Source organism: Uranotaenia lowii, chromosome 3 (genome assembly GCF_029784155.1).
Source record: "Uranotaenia lowii strain MFRU-FL chromosome 3, ASM2978415v1, whole genome shotgun sequence".
NCBI classification, from domain to species: domain Eukaryota; kingdom Metazoa; phylum Arthropoda; class Insecta; order Diptera; family Culicidae; genus Uranotaenia; species Uranotaenia lowii.
In genome coordinates, this window is record NC_073693.1 from 212983353 (window position 1) to 213001717 (window position 18365).

Consider the following 18365-nt stretch of genomic DNA (forward strand, 5'->3'; position numbering starts at 1 on the left):
ACCCATTTTCCTCCCAATTTTTGAAAATAAAATCTTAAAAAAACTGTAGTTGTAGTTACATAATAATAATAATAATAATATTATTTCAATTTTTTTAATCTTATCTTTTTCCAGATTCAATTTATTTAGATTTTCTAGTCTTGTGTTGTTTCTTCAGTTACTGAGGTTCAGTTCATGGTTTTTCTGAATTTTGAGAACTAAGGATTTTTTTAAGGTACTAAACTCATTTGGATTCCTAATTTGACTTTTTGAATGATAGCTGATTCTGTGTTTTAAACATTGAATCTCTTATCTGATTTTTTTTTCAATCGATCATTTTGGCATTTATACCTCCTTGGCTTTGAGGGCATCGAATGAAACTTTTATCACATTTAGAATAACAATTTGGTAACAATTTTTTTATCTGATGAGAATCATATTCAGAAACATTTCATGGAAACGTTTTTTTGTGTTCCAAAGATATAAAATTTACATCCACATTTGGTGCAATTTCTTCTTTGGCTTTGACTGTAACTTTAAATCTCACTTTTTTAATTAAATTCCAATTTCGTTTCTTAAAACTTGACTTGAAATTACGATTTAGATTTGAGACACTGAATTTTGGTTCTGAATATAACCTGAGTTTTGAGTTCTTCAACTCTTACATCTGTATCTTTATGGAAATTAAATTTAATTATTTTGTTTATTTTTTTTTTAATTTTCTATTTAATGTTTCAAGTCATCCCAATACTTCACAATTGTCATGAGGTTAATATTTCTCGATGAATCACAAACCAGATGATCAATGATGAAATGAAAATCATTTAAAATATCTGTTCGGTTATTTTTCTAAATCATAGAATTTTAGTTGGTGATAAGGATATTAAAAAAAAGAGAATTAATTTCAGCATTTTGCAGCTCAAATCAAAGCTTTTATTGTTTAAAAGTGTATTAACTCTTCCGCAATGTTTGCACCTGATTAATAAATAAAATTTATTTGAAGGTACCAGAAACTATCTTCTGTGCAGACAACATGGCAAATTGAAGGCTGTAAACTGAGCTCATATCCAGCTCTTTCACACGTTCAAAATGTATTGTATTCTCTGGGATAGCATTTGAAAAAAAAATCGAATCTTAGGGCCCCCCTCGAGAAAAATTGCCCCGGGCCCCCCGATGGCTTAATCCGGCCCTGCTTTCAAATTTTTCCAAATTGGTCACTTTTTTTAAATTTGGCAAGTTTTAACATTTTTTTTTCAATTTTGTCATTTTTTTATTTTATCTTTTTTTTTCGTTAAAAACTTTTTCAATTAAGTGTTTTTTGTTAATTTTGTCAATTTAGCTTATCTTGTTAATTTTCTTATTTTCGACAATTTTGTCAATGTCGTCAAGTTTGACAATTTTGTTAATTTTGTTAGATTTGACATAAATATCATGCAATTTACTATACTGCGATTTTTTTTTTGTTTTTATCAACTTATTATAAAAACTTTGAGTAATTCGCTATTTTTATCCAACGATGCAATTGGCAGGAAAGCTTTAACTTTGTGCGATGTTTACTCGTGGGATTAATATCATGGACGTTGAAGCGGAAAGCCGGTGTTCCGCAAACTAAGCTATGCCTCAGTTGTGGATTTATGAAATTTTATATTCAAGTTCATATGCACAGTACTGTTATACCCAGATTATTTACCAAAAACATACATATCATATTTTTTAACACATTTTAAAGTGTGTCCCGCTTTTTTCTAAAATTGTCCAACATTTTTGAAAACCAGGTAGGCGAAGGTATAAATTTGAGGCGAGTGCGCTTTATAGAAGAAGATAAAGGTTAAAGAAAGAAAGCTAAAGAAAGCTTTTGCTAGGAGAGGATACGCGGCATGAATATAATATACCGTAAACTTGGGAACTTTGATCACCGGGGTAACTTTGATCAACAGGAAATTTTTCAAGATAATCATCATTAACTAAGAAACAGGTTAAAATAGCTGAAAACTTTTAACTACGTTCTAAAGCCTATAAATTAGGTAACATTTAAAATCTTTAAAAAATCTAGTTTTTCGAAGGCTTACAAACAAACATCTCTCCTGATCAAATTTAAGCATTAAGGAGCAAATGGGTTATTTAATGTGAAAGTTCAACTTTTTTCTTTGCTTAGGTTTAGTTTAAGTGTTATTTTTAAGGTCATTCGGTGATAATTTTTGGATATTGAAAAAAAAACGGTGATTTTCCATGAGAAAGCACGTATAGTAAAAATGGCTAAAACCCTGTCAAATAGTTCAGTTTGAAGAAGAAAAAAAAACATGGGAACAGTGCGAGGACCTATGGAATTGCATGAAGGCAAAATTTTATTTGTTTTTGAGGCCAAAAAAATTTGAGAAATGTATATAATTTTTACCCATTGATAGCAGCAACATGGTCTATCTTTTGATTATGAATGTTTTTGAAAAAAAAATCGTTGAAAAACTCAGTATTGTCCTAACAAAAATTACTGTAATTAATGTTTGTACATTGTGTGCTAATTGACACCGTAACAAAAATTTTGAAGATGTTGCGGTACGTAAAAACCATAGTTATCAAAGTTACCCCGAAACTCGAAATCTGGTTTTAGAACAAACATTTAATTATAACCACCAGTGTCGTTTGAATTTACTGCAATCAATGATCATGTTTTATGCTCCTCACCTCAGTAAGTGTTTCAAAAATATTAGGTATTACAAAAAAGCAACCCCTACCAAAATATTCAAAAATGAGTTAAAAAAGTGATCAAAGTTCCCCCAGTTTACGGTACGACAAAACTAATGCATCTTAAAATATTTTTTTTTTTCAAATTTGAACCACAAATCAGTCTAAACATGAAAGTTTGTTTCATTGTATCATCAATTAATCAAACAGTTGCTTGAATATTTTCGTTACTTTTTCGTTCGGCGATCAATTGTTCGAATAAATATTCATCAATTTCAATGGATCCTGGAACAGGATCAATAAATTATATTGACTGTAAAAAGTTTATGAAAATAAACAATCTGAAGAGACCCTGCAGTTTATTACTTGCTCACTCTGAAGGAGGTCACCAATAACCCCTAGTTGCTGGTCAAGCCACGGCAACCGTCTGGGGTGGGCTACATACGCCTCTTTTGATGGGCCAGCTAGAGCTTGAGAACCACTAAGGCTCAAGGTCGGCTCTCGCTTTATGAGACTGGTCGGATATTCAATAAAACACTACGGACTCTGGTCAAAATGTTGTGTATTATAAAAACTTACGTTCGTGTAGTGTGGGTGTGTGGTGTGTAATCTGCTGCTGCTGGAACCGGCCGGCCGTAACGGGTGCGGGGCGCACTCACCATGCGCTCGGGACTGCTTCGATGCTGTTTCAAAACGTAGTCATCAACTATTGACCATTCGATGCAATGGAACCGGAGGGTAGTTGATTGAATTCTTACGAACCCGTTTGAAGGGATCAAACAACACCCTCTGGAACCAGATCGAGATGAGTCAGTTTGGCGGTTATGGTTGTCGTGGTAGATACCGGGACCTTCTGCGGAACTTCTTTTGCTCGGAATCTTGGCTTCAGGACGTCTCTCAGAACATTGGCGGTTCTGATTAGCTTACTGGTTCGTTGGATCCTTTGCCTCGGGCACACGGCAACTTGTTTGGATCCAACTAGCGGATTCCGCTAACCAATGTCTGCACTGTCGCTTGTGGACCTGGGAATTAGGCTCACTAGCTCGTTTGCCTCGTGCAAATTGATGCTTCGTCGACGCTAATTTGCAGAATCCGGCAAACTTCGGATAGAAACGGAATCTGGCTCACTGGTTCGTTCGCCTTGTGTGAACCCAAACTAGGTCGAGTCGATCCGGTCAGATTTGCTGTGACCAGAATCCTCGAGACCAGAAACTTTTTGGTCAGAAACTTTGGGGTCCTAAATCGGAACAGGCATTAGGATGGGTTTTAAGACACAGCTGTGGGAAACTCACTTGACTAAGGCTCTACTCTGGAAAAACAGGCACTTTCCACTTTAAAATTGTATTACTTTTAGTAATTTAAGTAAAACTTTTGCACTACGATCTAGTGGCTATCGTGGTTGCAAGCGGAAAGACTTAATTTAGTCAAGGAGCCGATTTTCCCACCTTTACCAGTTTCCGTTCCATTTTCCGTTGACATTAGTAAGTCCGTCACCGTTCAGTTGGTGTTATGTGTTTTTGTTTGTGTTCTGTATTTGAATTTTTAAACTGCTGAATGTTGTCCGTTACTTTTTAATTTGGAGTGCTTAAATTATTCGTTTTTATTTTATTGAACCTATCTCCTAATCTTTTCCTGTTCAACAATTTTGTGTTATTTTTATACAAAATGAGGTGGGAAACTCGTCGATATTTAATCGACGAACTTCTTGAGCACTCAGAAGGTATGCTTCAAGTGGCTCGCTCCCTATGGGTCCAATGGGGCAAAATACCCTAACGGTTACATTACCCTACACTCCCCCAATGAATTAATAACTGAAGGTTATTAATTCAGGACTCTAAGGCTTCTCTGTAATGCTTGCCGCCCAGGGTTGAGTTGCCTTTTGCTTATCGAAATGGTAAAAAAGAGAATATTAATGCTAAATTAAATAAGAGAAATTTAGTAATTTTTTTTTTTTTTTTTTTTGGTTAGTTATTGTAATGATTGGTGCATTTACCTTGCACAAAATTGATACTCTCATGCTTCTTCATCAACTCAATAATTATTTGAGCTGGGAACAATTAACTCTTGACTACTCTCTTTTGATCGAGTTTTACTAAACAAAGCTTATCAAATGGCATTGTCATCCCAATTGGGACAGAACGTTTGGCTTGCTTGTAGGAACATATTTATTTATTTTTTTAACTTTTGATAATGGTTTTTTTTGTGAGTTTATTGCATTTGAATGATGTTGGTAACTATGGATATTGTATATGATCTGTAACTAAATATGCATTTGAATTCCATAACGAGAATTAACTAGTTAAAACTTCTCTGAGCTGTGAACGACCGTTGCATTGTGAAGACTTATTTCATTTGTCGGTTTTGATCTATTTCAAGCTAATTATGTGACTCTTAGGCATCTTGTAAATTCAATGTGATTTAATTGAGCAATACAAAAAAACGGTTTAATAAGGATGGTTGTAAAAAAAAAAAACGTTTCTGTGATCTTGAGATGACTAACCGTCTGGTTTTGTCTCACGCGATATGATTAATACTCTCAGACTCTTGAAACTTCCAATTGCGAAGTATTTTCTGTAATGAATCAAAACAATTAGATATTGCTGACTGATTTTGTTTATGGTACCACTTGTTTAATTAATTTAATCGAAGGTTTTCAAATGAACACCTTAATGTGCATCATTGATTTTTTTTTTTTTTTAATTCTGTCTCTCTTTTCTAAAATGGAATATATCTTTTACAGGGGATTTATAATCGAACTATTTTTCGGGAATACCGGGTTTCAGATCCGCGGCTGAAAATATTCCTATGTTCTTTCCCGATTCATCTTCCAGTTCGTACGCACTAGTTCCTCTACGAGATATTACGGTGCATGGAATATATGTTGGGCCTAACTTCGAGTTATAAGCATTTCCTGCTGACGACTGCGCGAAATTTCTTCGATAGACCTTCTGGCCTACCGCATAGACAGGGGCATAAGATCGCGAACGGAGATTGTAAACGCGACTACTTTTCTCAAACGCCTTGTTTAAGTTTTTCGAAACAATGTCCCAAATCGTACGATCAATATTCATCTTCCTCTCTACTCTTTCAGCCTCCGACAGCTCTTCAAGATCGGGATCAAGTCTATGGTCATCTCCCCGCGACACGATTTCGTGACCATAAATAATACGATACGGAGAAAAACTTGTTGACGAATGCCGCGTATTGTTTATCACGAACTCGACTTCTGAGATCCGAGTGTCCCAAAGTCGTTGGTCACTCTTAACGTACGTGCGAATTGAACAATTAATACTACGATTCAGTCGTTCAACCGGGTTTGCCTGGGAATGATGTCGCGCATTCGTCCAGTGCTTGACCTGATATCGTTCTAAAAAGCTTTTGAAATCTCGACTCAAAAAACAGCTCGCGTTATCGCTTATGATAATTTCGGGCACGGAATACCGGCGAAACCAATGCTCTTCAAGGGTTTTGACGATTAGAGATGACGCGATTTTCTTGACCGGAAAGAGTAATGTCCATTTGGAAAAATGGTCCATCACGACGAGTAGATGCATGTTCCCGGATTTGCTGCGCGGCAACGATTGTATAAAATCCAGACATATTATCTGGAACGGCTTAGACGCGAGACGCGGTTTGCATGCACCCGGATGCTGCGAAACGTTTGTTGGCTTTGTTTCTTTACACGCGCGACACATCTGAACATATTTCCTGGCCTCGACGGACATATTTGGCCAAAAGTATCGTTGCTTCAACCGTTCGATAAGCTTCTCGAAACCTATGTGTAGCATCGCGTCATGCTCAGTTTGAAAAACTTGTTCGCGTAAAGCTTTCGGTACGCAGAGCTTCCAATCATAGCGATAATCAAGTACGACCGTTTTCGTAGGCAAAAACCTATACAGTTTCCCCTCTTCTATTCTATAGTCTTTCCAGTCCTCTGGTGACTTTTCAACCCTCTCCCATAGCCCTTTATACCATTCATCTTGAATGTCAGAAACATCGACAGTTTCTACTGCCCGAGAGAGCGCATCAGGTATGATGTTATCCTTACCCCGCCGATGGCGTATTTCCATATCATACGCCTGGAGCTCAATGCTCCATCGGCTCAGACGGGAAGACGTTCTCCAGCGACCCTTCATTATGTATGTCAACGCCGACGCATCCGTGATCACCACGAAATGCGTCCCCTCAATGTAGGGTCTAAAACGTTCAATCGCCGACAAAACTGCAAGGCCTTCTTTTTCCGTTGCAGCATATGATTTCTGAGCTGGGCTCAGTTTCTGCGAGTAATATGCAATTACCCTTTCCCCATCTTCATATTGCTGCGTTAAAACTGCGGCGATTGCGCTATCGCTCGCATCGGATTGAATCTGAAAAGGCAATGCGAAATTCGGATTGCTCAATATCGGTGCTGAGATCAAGCTTTCCTTGATCTGCAAAAAAGCTTTTGTTGCTTCCTCGTTCCACGGTAAAGTTTTTGGTTTCTTTCTAAGTAAGTTGGTAAGCGGAGCGCTCATCTCACTGAATTGTGGGATGAAGCGCCTATAATAATTCGCCATCCCAATAAAGCGACGTAATGCTCTGATCGATGTAGGCTTTTCGAAATTCAAAATTGGTTCGATTCTCTCCGGATTTGGTTTAAATCCTTCGGCGGAGAGTATATATCCAAGATATGGAAGCTCTCTGACACAAAATTTAGATTTCTGAATATTTATCGATAGGTTTGCAGCAGTTAATCTATTTGCGACTTCTCGCAGGGTGGAGAGATGGTCCTCAAAAGTGTTGTTCACCACGACGATGTCGTCGAGGTAAACAAACACATTTGGTTCCAACTCACCGAACCCAAGTATCTCATCCATTAATCTTGCCAAAGCGGCGCTCGAATTCTTGAGACCCATTGTGACACGTCGGAAGCAAAACTGCCCTCTTCCCAGCACAGCAAAGGCCGTATACTTGCGCGAGGCTGGGTCAAGTGGGATCTGAAAAAAAGCTTTAGATAAATCAATAGTTGACATAAATTTACTTGCTCCCAGCCTGCTGAGTATACGGTCTTGGTGCGGTAGAGGGTAGGCGTCCAGACGCGTGCGCTCGTTCAGACGCCTCGCATCCAAACATAAACGTACCTCCCCGGTAGGTTTGATTACTGGTACCGTGCTTAAAGACCATTCACTTTTACTTTTCTCAATTACTCCTTGCTCTAAGAGTTTGTCAATTTCTTTATTAATTTTTGCTTGCATCGCAGGCGATGTAGGATATGGATTTATTCGAATTGGTGGAGACGCATGGTACTCCTCCTTTATTTCGATTTTATGCGAAGTTAGATGGGTCTCACCTAGTATCTCACCATCCATAGCAACTTTGAAAAGTTGTTTAACTTGTTCGAGCTTTTGCTCCTGCTCATCATTTAACTCCCACTTTCCCTCTGAGAGCGGCGTCGTATCTTCGGCGTAGCTTATGCTACCGACGTCGACGCTCGAATTATTTGTCGTTATAGTGGGTTTAATATCGAATGCGCGCCAAAAGTCTTCAAATCCTAGTATGAGTTTTCGGTTGAGTTCGGGTATTACAAAGGTTGGGAGAATCTTGGTTTTATTGTTAAAAGTGATCGGTAAATATACGAAACCTTTAGCTGGAATCGTGCTCCCATTTGCCGCTTTAACTGTGACCTTTGTTGGAAACAGCTTAAGGTTCAAATCTCTAATCAGTTGCTCGCAGCCTCCCCCCAACAACGAACGTTGAGCACCGCTATCAAGCAGGCCTATTAGTTCTGTGCCAAGAACGTTCACTTTAGCGAACGGTCTCCCATCACCTTGCAGCTGGATAAAAATTTCTTCTACTAGAGGATCATCATCGTAATCGGTTTCATTCACCAATTCATACCCGAAAGAGTTTAGTCGTGCATTTAAGGAATTCGACGAAGGATTTGATTTGCTGGTTAGATCAGACTGCCTTCTCAGTCTGACTCCTGCGTGTTTTTTTGACAATACGGACAAGAGCTAGTAAGAACATCTGCAAAACCGCATAATCTACAGAACTTTCGACGGTTTTTAGGACACTCTATATAGTGATGACCTTCAGTCCGACAGTTGTAACAAATTCCAATCGGAGGGCGCTTGTATTGATCAACCAAAACTTGAAGTGTACTCTTAGCAGTTCCTTGCAAGTTCACTAGAGGATTTTCCTCCTTCTTTTCCTTCACCTTTACTCCCTGTTTTTCCTCTTCCCCTTTCCTCGCGCTTTTCCCATTTTCTTTAATCGATTCTCTATTGCGGTTTTTGAAAACTTTTGTATAATTATCTTTTCTAAAATCTTGCTGATTGCTTACTTGAACCTCTAATACTTGGTTGATTCTAGCTCGAGAATAGTTCTCGGGAATTTTCTGATACATACTCCAATTATTCGCGTCTATGATACGACCGTATTTCCGAAGTTTTGTTAACGAATTTAGATTTTTCCCTGTTAAGGCGTTTTTGTAGTCGTGGCGCAAATTGCGCCAGACTATCTTAAACTTTTTCTTTTCCGAGAGTTGTTTTGTCATAGATTGGAAAATTTTCTGTAAGTCATGGTAAAAGTATATAAATTTTTCGTTTCGAGCATGTCGCCTATTGGTGGCTTGAACTTCCAGTTGAAAGTCATTATCTGGAGGCAAAAATTCTTTTCTCAGTTCTTTGAGAAGCTCAGACCAATTCTTAAAATCCCTGTTTTCTACTCCATCAATGAACCAATCTTTAGCACGACCACTAAAAAGGTGTATCGCTGATCGGAACATTTCTTTTTCTGAAATTTCTTCAGCTCTCATGCGCATATTTATTTCCTTTAAAAACTCTGCTAATTTTCTCCCTCCGTCCTTCCCCTCGTATCGAAGTCTCCACTCTGATACGGGTATTCTTTTTACTCTTCCTCGCTTTTCCTTCTCTTCTTTCCTTCTATGCTTTTCTTTTTCTGCTCTTTCTTTACGCTTTTCTTTTTCGCGACGATTTCTATATCTCACGAAATCCGACGAGCTTTCCGAGCTCGTGTCGGATGAGATGGAATTAAAATCCGAACTTGAGTGGGTTGAAGTTGAACTTCTAGAAGAATCTCTCTTAGATTTTCTGAAACCTTGCAATTTAGAATACTTCTTCAGTTCAGGTTTAGACTTGCGAGGTATCGTTTCGGATGCAGAACTGAGATCGAGCTCAGAAGATGTTGAAGTGAAATTTTTACTTATAACTTTTTTATATCTTTCGGATCTGCTTTTGCTGTGTTTATCATTTCTATTTCTTTTCAATTTCTGCTCGTGATTGCGTGAATGTGATTGTTTCATAGCTGTGAAATCTCTTTTGGGTTGACGCGAATGTTTGCTAGATTCATATTTGCTATCTGATAAGCTGATATCATCAGATGTTGTTTGCGTTTGAACACTATCAGTTATCAAACGATTGCTTTTTGTTGTAAATTCTTTTTTGATTTTAGAATCTACTCGACCCAATATTTTCTCTAGCTTTTTCTTCTTTTCAATCTCTTCTTCAAGTTCTTTCTTTCTTCTCACTTCCCACTCAATTTCTTTTTCCCTGCTTCTCCTCTCCTGTTCGGAGGTGTTCAGAACGAAGGTTTTGAACACTCCTATCAACTGATCGATATTTTCTCTATTATTACCCTGATCGTAATCGTTTAACACTTTCAATATAGCATCTGTACGAGACCTAGAAGATTCTATTTCTTTTTGTTTCCGCACTACCGAAGCGGAGGCTGTTCCAGCTACGTTGGAGTCCTCATTTAAGGCTGTAATCGTTTCATTAAGTGATACTATTTCTCCGCGAACTTCATCGAGTGCTTGCGAAATGTCGTGATTAATCGGATGATTTGATGTTAAGTTTTCTACTACTGGTTGGTCAGAGAAATGCTCGTCGAGAAGTGTCTCGAGAATATTTTCCATTTCCTCTATTTGTTTTGCATGTTTTCTAGCATCTAATGCTCTCGACAAGTGGGCCATTCTAACAGAGTAGTGAACTAACCGCGTTTTAATTTTGTCCTTTTGACGCCTGCCTAATCTGGGGTTTTGTAAAATCTTTTTAATTTGTTCGATTCTGTCCGTGGTGGTTTCTAGCTCTTCTGATGAAGATCTCCACGTTCTTGCGAAGGCTGTGGGATTGTAACCCGATTCCCTTTCTTCTTTTACCCTTTCTGCTAACTTCCGGCGTTTTGTAGATTCACTATCGTCAAAATGAAAAAGAATATTCCGAATAAGGAGCTCGTGCTCCACTTCATCGATTTCTAGATGTGAAACGATCATATTCTTGTATTGCTCTTGTAAATCCATTTTAATAAAATAATGTTTTTGCCAAACAGAGAATAAAAATGAATCAACGAAACGTATTTTGCCAAATAAAAATGATTATTGATGTTTTATCAGCGAAATTATCGATGAGAAATTCCCCCCTCTTCTACTTTTGTCAGTCAAGACCCCAATTTAATTCTTTTCAGATTTTTACGAAAATAATCATGAGACTGATGAAAAATACGAAAGTAAGTATGTGCAGGTAAATGATAAGAACAATTTTTCTGAGCTTTGTTTACGAATTGACTTTTCATGCACTTTATTAAGGGTTAGAACAAAATTGCTTTTTGCAAAAATAAACACTTTTTTACGGGTACGCGCACTAGTCGACGCGCGACCATTACAAATTATCGCCTTTGCAAAATTGGAGAAAAAGCAGTTAAATGCAACTGTTAAAGTAAAGTGTTCCACCAAACCCTTGAGCAAGCTTTCCCTCCTCAATCTCCCTGCGAAAATTTTCCCTATCTCACTCCAAAAGTGCAAATATTGAAAATCAGACCAGTTTTGCTTTTAAGTTGGGCGCCATTTATTACTTGCTCACTCTGAAGGAGGTCACCAATAACCCCTAGTTGCTGGTCAAGCCACGGCAACCGTCTGGGGTGGGCTACATACGCCTCTTTTGATGGGCCAGCTAGAGCTTGAGAACCACTAAGGCTCAAGGTCGGCTCTCGCTTTATGAGACTGGTCGGATATTCAATAAAACACTACGGACTCTGGTCAAAATGTTGTGTATTATAAAAACTTACGTTCGTGTAGTGTGGGTGTGTGGTGTGTAATCTGCTGCTGCTGGAACCGGCCGGCCGTAACGGGTGCGGGGCGCACTCACCATGCGCTCGGGACTGCTTCGATGCTGTTTCAAAACGTAGTCATCAACTATTGACCATTCGATGCAATGGAACCGGAGGGTAGTTGATTGAATTCTTACGAACCCGTTTGAAGGGATCAAACAACACCCTCTGGAACCAGATCGAGATGAGTCAGTTTGGCGGTTATGGTTGTCGTGGTAGATACCGGGACCTTCTGCGGAACTTCTTTTGCTCGGAATCTTGGCTTCAGGACGTCTCTCAGAACATTGGCGGTTCTGATTAGCTTACTGGTTCGTTGGATCCTTTGCCTCGGGCACACGGCAACTTGTTTGGATCCAACTAGCGGATTCCGCTAACCAATGTCTGCACTGTCGCTTGTGGACCTGGGAATTAGGCTCACTAGCTCGTTTGCCTCGTGCAAATTGATGCTTCGTCGACGCTAATTTGCAGAATCCGGCAAACTTCGGATAGAAACGGAATCTGGCTCACTGGTTCGTTCGCCTTGTGTGAACCCAAACTAGGTCGAGTCGATCCGGTCAGATTTGCTGTGACCAGAATCCTCGAGACCAGAAACTTTTTGGTCAGAAACTTTGGGGTCCTAAATCGGAACAGGCATTAGGATGGGTTTTAAGACACAGCTGTGGGAAACTCACTTGACTAAGGCTCTACTCTGGAAAAACAGGCACTTTCCACTTTAAAATTGTATTACTTTTAGTAATTTAAGTAAAACTTTTGCACTACGATCTAGTGGCTATCGTGGTTGCAAGCGGAAAGACTTAATTTAGTCAAGGAGCCGATTTTCCCACCTTTACCAGTTTCCGTTCCATTTTCCGTTGACATTAGTAAGTCCGTCACCGTTCAGTTGGTGTTATGTGTTTTTGTTTGTGTTCTGTATTTGAATTTTTAAACTGCTGAATGTTGTCCGTTACTTTTTAATTTGGAGTGCTTAAATTATTCGTTTTTATTTTATTGAACCTATCTCCTAATCTTTTCCTGTTCAACAATTTTGTGTTATTTTTATACAAAATGAGGTGGGAAACTCGTCGATATTTAATCGACGAACTTCTTGAGCACTCAGAAGGTATGCTTCAAGTGGCTCGCTCCCTATGGGTCCAATGGGGCAAAATACCCTAACGGTTACAAGTTTACCATCAGTTAAGAGTATGAATTTTCAAGCTCTCAGATCCTCCAATGAAACCTTAATAACAATAGAGAAAATAAACGAAACGGGTTTTCAATCGAAGAAAGTTATCATTGTTGATAATGTTGATCAGGTACTGAGAAAAGAAGAAATGTTTACTTTTTACTTAAATTTTATCAGGTTTAATGCGTCTATATGGCTAAGGACAACCCTAGTGAAATATAAATTTTCTCCACAGAGGTAAAAAAGCGTACCTTTCAGCTACTTCTCGTCATAGAACCAATCACCGTTTGAAAAGTCGGGAAATACTTCACTGTTATCTATGAAATTAGGTTCATTAGTCATTTCAGGGAAGGAATTATTTTTATATCATTTATCATTTATTTATATATGTTGACATGCGTAAAATGTCCTCATTACACGTTAGACGATAATAAGCGGGAAAAATACAATTTTTGAACCGCAATAACTTTTTTGTTTTAATTCCAATCGTGTTGTATTGTAGTCTTTGGATTTATCCCCATTTATGCTTTAAGAAAATATAAATAGAAAAGCAATCAGTCAATAAGGCAAAAAGTTATCAATGAACACCAGTTTATTTTATTTTCTCGAGCAAAACATCTTAAAATCCCATTCACGCCTGAGATTCAAGCGACCCCTCCCCATGGTCAGATCTTACTGAAATTTGGCGTGTGACCTTCTGGAAAGATAATGATCAATTTTAACTTGAAGCGAATGAGATTTATCATGTTTTATTCTTCCTATACTAAGATAAGTACACTGTGGTTCATTTAATTATTCAGTAAAATAACCATAACTTCTTCAATTTTCAACCGAATTTTGATAAATAACCATTTGAATCTTTGTGTTGTGATAACATTCGGTTTTTGCAACATTCGAGTTTGGCAACACAAAATGTTCTTACGGATTTTTTTTGTTTATCGCCGCGATAAATTGTGAATTTATAAATCGACTTTTTTCGGAGAGTTTTTGAATAGTTTAAAACCTTTTTTCACCAGTTGTCCATACGTTTCGAGCTACTATGGCATCCGCTCTTCTTCAGTGGACAAATTTACTGGCCTCCGTGGCCGAATAGACGGAGGCCAGTAAATTTGTCCACTGAAGAAGAGCGAATGCCATAGTAGCTCGAAACGTATAGACAACTGGTAAAAAAAGGTTTTAAATTATTCAAAAACTCGCCGAAAAAAGTCGATTAAGGGGGGGGTAGGGTCTAACACTTTAAAAAAATCGATTTTTTTATTTTTTTATTTTCTTATTGTAAAACATTTCAAGAATGTTGTGTCAAATTTTCAAGTCAATTGGAGCAAAACTGTAGAAGTTATAGGCCTTCATCTCCTCCTATTTAATACTGCAAGAAAGTAAGTGCAGAAACTTCAAACGCGTTTTTCTCGAAAGCACATTTTTAAAGTCCGTGGACATCGTCATTTGAAAACTACTTATCCGATTCTTTTCAAATTTGGAACATGTTTTCTACATATAAAATACCAGACCCCAACGTTTTTGTTTTTTGTTTTTTTTACTTTGGGGAGATTTTACAGGTGAAAAATGGCGGATTTTTTCGTGAAAAATCGTAGTTTTTACTTCAAACAGCCACAAAAATTTCATAAAAAATTTTTTAAGTTAAATAAAAACGTTGGGGTCCAGAAAAATATCTATTAAAAATATTTTGCTCTGATTTTTTGAATTCAGATGATTCTGTGCTGAGATACAGTGTCCACCGCAAATCCTGTTTTTTTTAAAGGCACCCTCGAAAGTGCTCCGTCACCGGCTCATTTTTCAATATTTTTCTACGAAAAAATTACTAAATGTTCTTTTAACAATGCTTTGTATAATGCAAAAAATTTGAACACATTTGTTTGAACGATAGCTCTAGAAAAAAATCGTGAAAATGGTGTTTTTTTATAGCCGTTAGACCCTACCCCCCCCTTAATAAATTCACACAAAACGTTCGGGCGCGTTGCCAAAAACGAACGGGGTCTGTATTTTTTATTTTATTTTTCCAAAGTTTCATATTTAGAGTATATTTTAAAAACAGTTCTACTGAATGTTTTATTATTTGATTTGCGGATTCAGCGCCCGATTTTACATTTAAAAATTGGGTTGGTCATTGAAGTTCACGATTTTTTTTTATTTCGTTAACTATTGTTAATCAGTTTCCAAAAACAATCCATCTCAACTTTTATCCCTACAACTTTTTGCACATGGGTTTATCAACTGTTGATGCTTTAATTTATTTTATTTTAATTCAAATAACTCTTATAACTTTTGGAACTTATCACTCATCAAAGGGTAGAACATATTTAGGAAGTTGTAAATTTATTTCAAATCGGTTTTGCAAGCGTGTTTCCATGATAATTTGGATTCAGTTAGTTTTGTTTTGAAACTACACTATGCATTAACAGGTTAAGAAACAGGAATACACAAACATCCCGGGCCAATAGGTCACTTGTTTTACGTGTCAGTTCATGATGATTTTACTAATTTATTCAATATGTTTTACAGCTAAAAAATCACAACCATCTATCCGGGTTTCACTTTCCTTATCTGTACAAGCTCATGAAGAACGACATTATCGCATGCTTATAAACGCCTCACTGATTATAAGATTACGGAAGAGCTCACAATTTGCTGAATTTAAATAAATGTTTGGGATTTCTAGCCGTCAATCTGAATTACTGAAATTAAGTGTAGATACTACTGAAATTCCTTTGATCTGAATTCAGACGCGACGGATGCTTAAAAAAACATCTCGCATTATTTTTATAAACCTTGAAATGATTAGTTTTGGGAGAATTAGCTTTGCAGACATATTTGTTTTTCAGTTTGAAACAATAAGAACCGTGCGTTGCTAATTTCTCAGCCTTGCAAAAAAAAGAATCTCGATTTTGTGATTTTTGACGACTTCGCACGTCAAAAATAGCTAACAACCAAGCACATATCCGCTATCCAGGATTTTCCGCCTCACAAAGCGTATTAGCGCCTGACGTAACAGCTGTACCAGCTGCTGTCTGTGTACGCGTTTTTTGATCCGTGTATGGTTTTTCCCTTTTCCATTATGTGTACTTTCGCATGATGCGTTCGCCAATCGACGTTTACGCTCGCTCGACTTTTTTTTGGCGTTTCACGTTTCACATTCAGACCCCACTCACAACAGTCCTGTGTTTTTTGCTCCTCTCTCGCTCGCTGATGAATGAATCATCTCACCCCGACTGGATCACCTTTCAAGAACGCACATGACAAGACGCTTTGTTATCACGAGGACTGGGGGAGAGGTGTTATCTGTGGGTTTTGCAAGTGTTACCGGAAGGCTTCCTTCCGAAAAACAATCACGAAAGCATGTTGGCGTTTTTAATGAACCAAAAGGAAGGCTGTGCCCCCAATCAACACTTGCTTTGATTCTGGTGCTGGCAAAAACTTGCACAATTCCCTAGGAATTCGGGGAAATCGCACAGTTACGGGAAAACTCATCCGGGTCGCTGCCATTATTTGCTCACCTTTTCCCGACCTATCAAGGCTGGACGTTCGATCCGTTCTTCCAGGAATTTTAAGCTGTGCACTACCAAATTTGTCTATCCGCTACCCCACTGACTGAGCATATCAGTACGTTCCGAACTAAAACTCAGTGTCACTATGCGATTCACCTGTGGCACTACGCGTTTTCATGCAGTAGTCTACGAAGCACTACCTAAGTATATATGTATATCGTATAACAGGAATGACTCAAACTCCACGGCTTTTTCGACCCGGCGTCGTGACTCGCACTGACCACGCGTTCTAACGTCTTGACTCGAGAAGCGCTTGCTTCAAACTGACACCGGCGGACGGCTTGAATAGGTCGAACCTGTGCTGTGCCGTGTGAAGCCGGAGAACGCAATTGTAAACAAAATACTTGGAAATCGCTTTTGCAGATGATGACAGTCATCATCATCATCGCCGTCGTCATTGTCGGTGGGCCTCTGTCCGTTTCTCGTTGGCTTTGTTCCGATATCAAAAGAGAATCCGTCCATACCTTCCTTTGGGTTGCACCCATACCGTTGCAGCTTGGGCGGCATCATCTGTTCCGGTGGGTTGCGTTGGGATGTGATGATCACGCTCCCACTTGGGTAGTAGTCATCAGTAGGTATTGGGAATTTGGGAAGGCTGGAGCGCAAAGGATTACACGCACACAAGCGCGTCGCAAGGTTTATGGACTTTGCAGAAATTTGATAGCAATCAGGCGGGAAAGGTATTCGGTTCAAGCTCTCCGGTGGTTTTCTCATTTTGAATATTGCTTAAGGTTACATATATATTTATATATTTATATTAGTCGCTTCCCTAATTTGTTTTCATTTTTCTTCCTTTCTAAAGGGTGTCCACGATGAAATTGCCACATTATGAAATTGCTCTAACTTTTTAACCGTTGGGTAGAGTTTAATGAAAATTTGGGTGGATTTAGTTCATAGTGCACTGTTTACATTCTGCAAGTTTTAAAGTCCTGTGATCAAAACTCGCGGAAATGGAGTCGAAAGAACAACTATTGCGTGATAAAATGTTGCGCATTCATCACGAGAACAATGATCTCTCGCATCGTTCCATCGCTAAAACGTTGGGCATCGCGAATTCCACGGAGTCGCGAGTGATTGAGTGGTTCGAAGAACGATTGGCCCCGATCGGAAGCCTAGAAGTGAAGGAAAAAGTATTCCGTACTGTGTAGCGCTGTATTTCCTTACCCTGTAATATGTCTTTATTACATAAGCATTTCCGCGACAATATAACATTGCTATCGGTTATCCCCTCGTACGTCAAAACGTCGATCCTCCTCGCCGTCCTCTTCCCACCCAGTCGTCGTCACATGCGCAACTTATGCACACCTCTCGCGCGGGCATTCGACCGAACAACGCACAGGTTTAATCGCGGGTAAAGTGGCATGTCGCATTCCCGGATCACGCACGAAGGTAAGAACCTAAGATATGACTAGAGAACGATCCTTTGTCCTGGCACGGCCGCACATTTGGCGATCCTGCTAGATATTGTTTAAAACAATTTTTTGCTTGAACCTGGAGAAATTGAAAATTTATCAAAAGAGACCCAAGGAAGCCATTTTGAATTCCTTCGACAAAGGAGAAAACTCCTACCGCAGTGCAAAATTTATTTGAGAATGTAGCAATTTGACTGATTTGTGCGTAGTAGCGAACGTTATGTCTCAAACGAGCGATTTTGAATATTGTATTTGTAAGTTGTGCAAAAAAGACTACCGATTATCAACAAAGATTACTTGTAGAAGCAGGTCGTCTTCTAAGTGAAACGAATAAGAAATTACTTTCATCTAGTATAGAATATTTGAAACATCTGACGCGATGAGGACTTCCGTCAGCGGAGACGAGTACGAGCAGTAAGGCGAGATGTGGACTTCCGCCTAGTTAGTTGGAAAGCTTGAGAT

The 18365-nt window shown here is 38.5% G+C and overlaps 2 protein-coding genes across 2 annotated transcripts in view; one reads left to right on the forward strand and one right to left on the reverse strand.

The window, feature by feature from the left end:
- LOC129751907 (fibroblast growth factor receptor 3-like) overlaps positions 1–16743 on the reverse strand; it is a 159222-nt gene extending 142479 nt beyond the window's left edge. Inside the window, exon 1 of the mRNA XM_055747677.1 lies at positions 16441–16743. The gene's annotated coding sequence lies outside the window, so the exon portion shown is untranslated. The remainder of the gene's footprint in view (positions 1–16440) is intronic.
- Positions 1–18365, forward strand: part of LOC129751905 (acetylcholinesterase) — a 417996-nt gene that overhangs the window by 132895 nt on the left and 266736 nt on the right. The window lies entirely within an intron of this gene.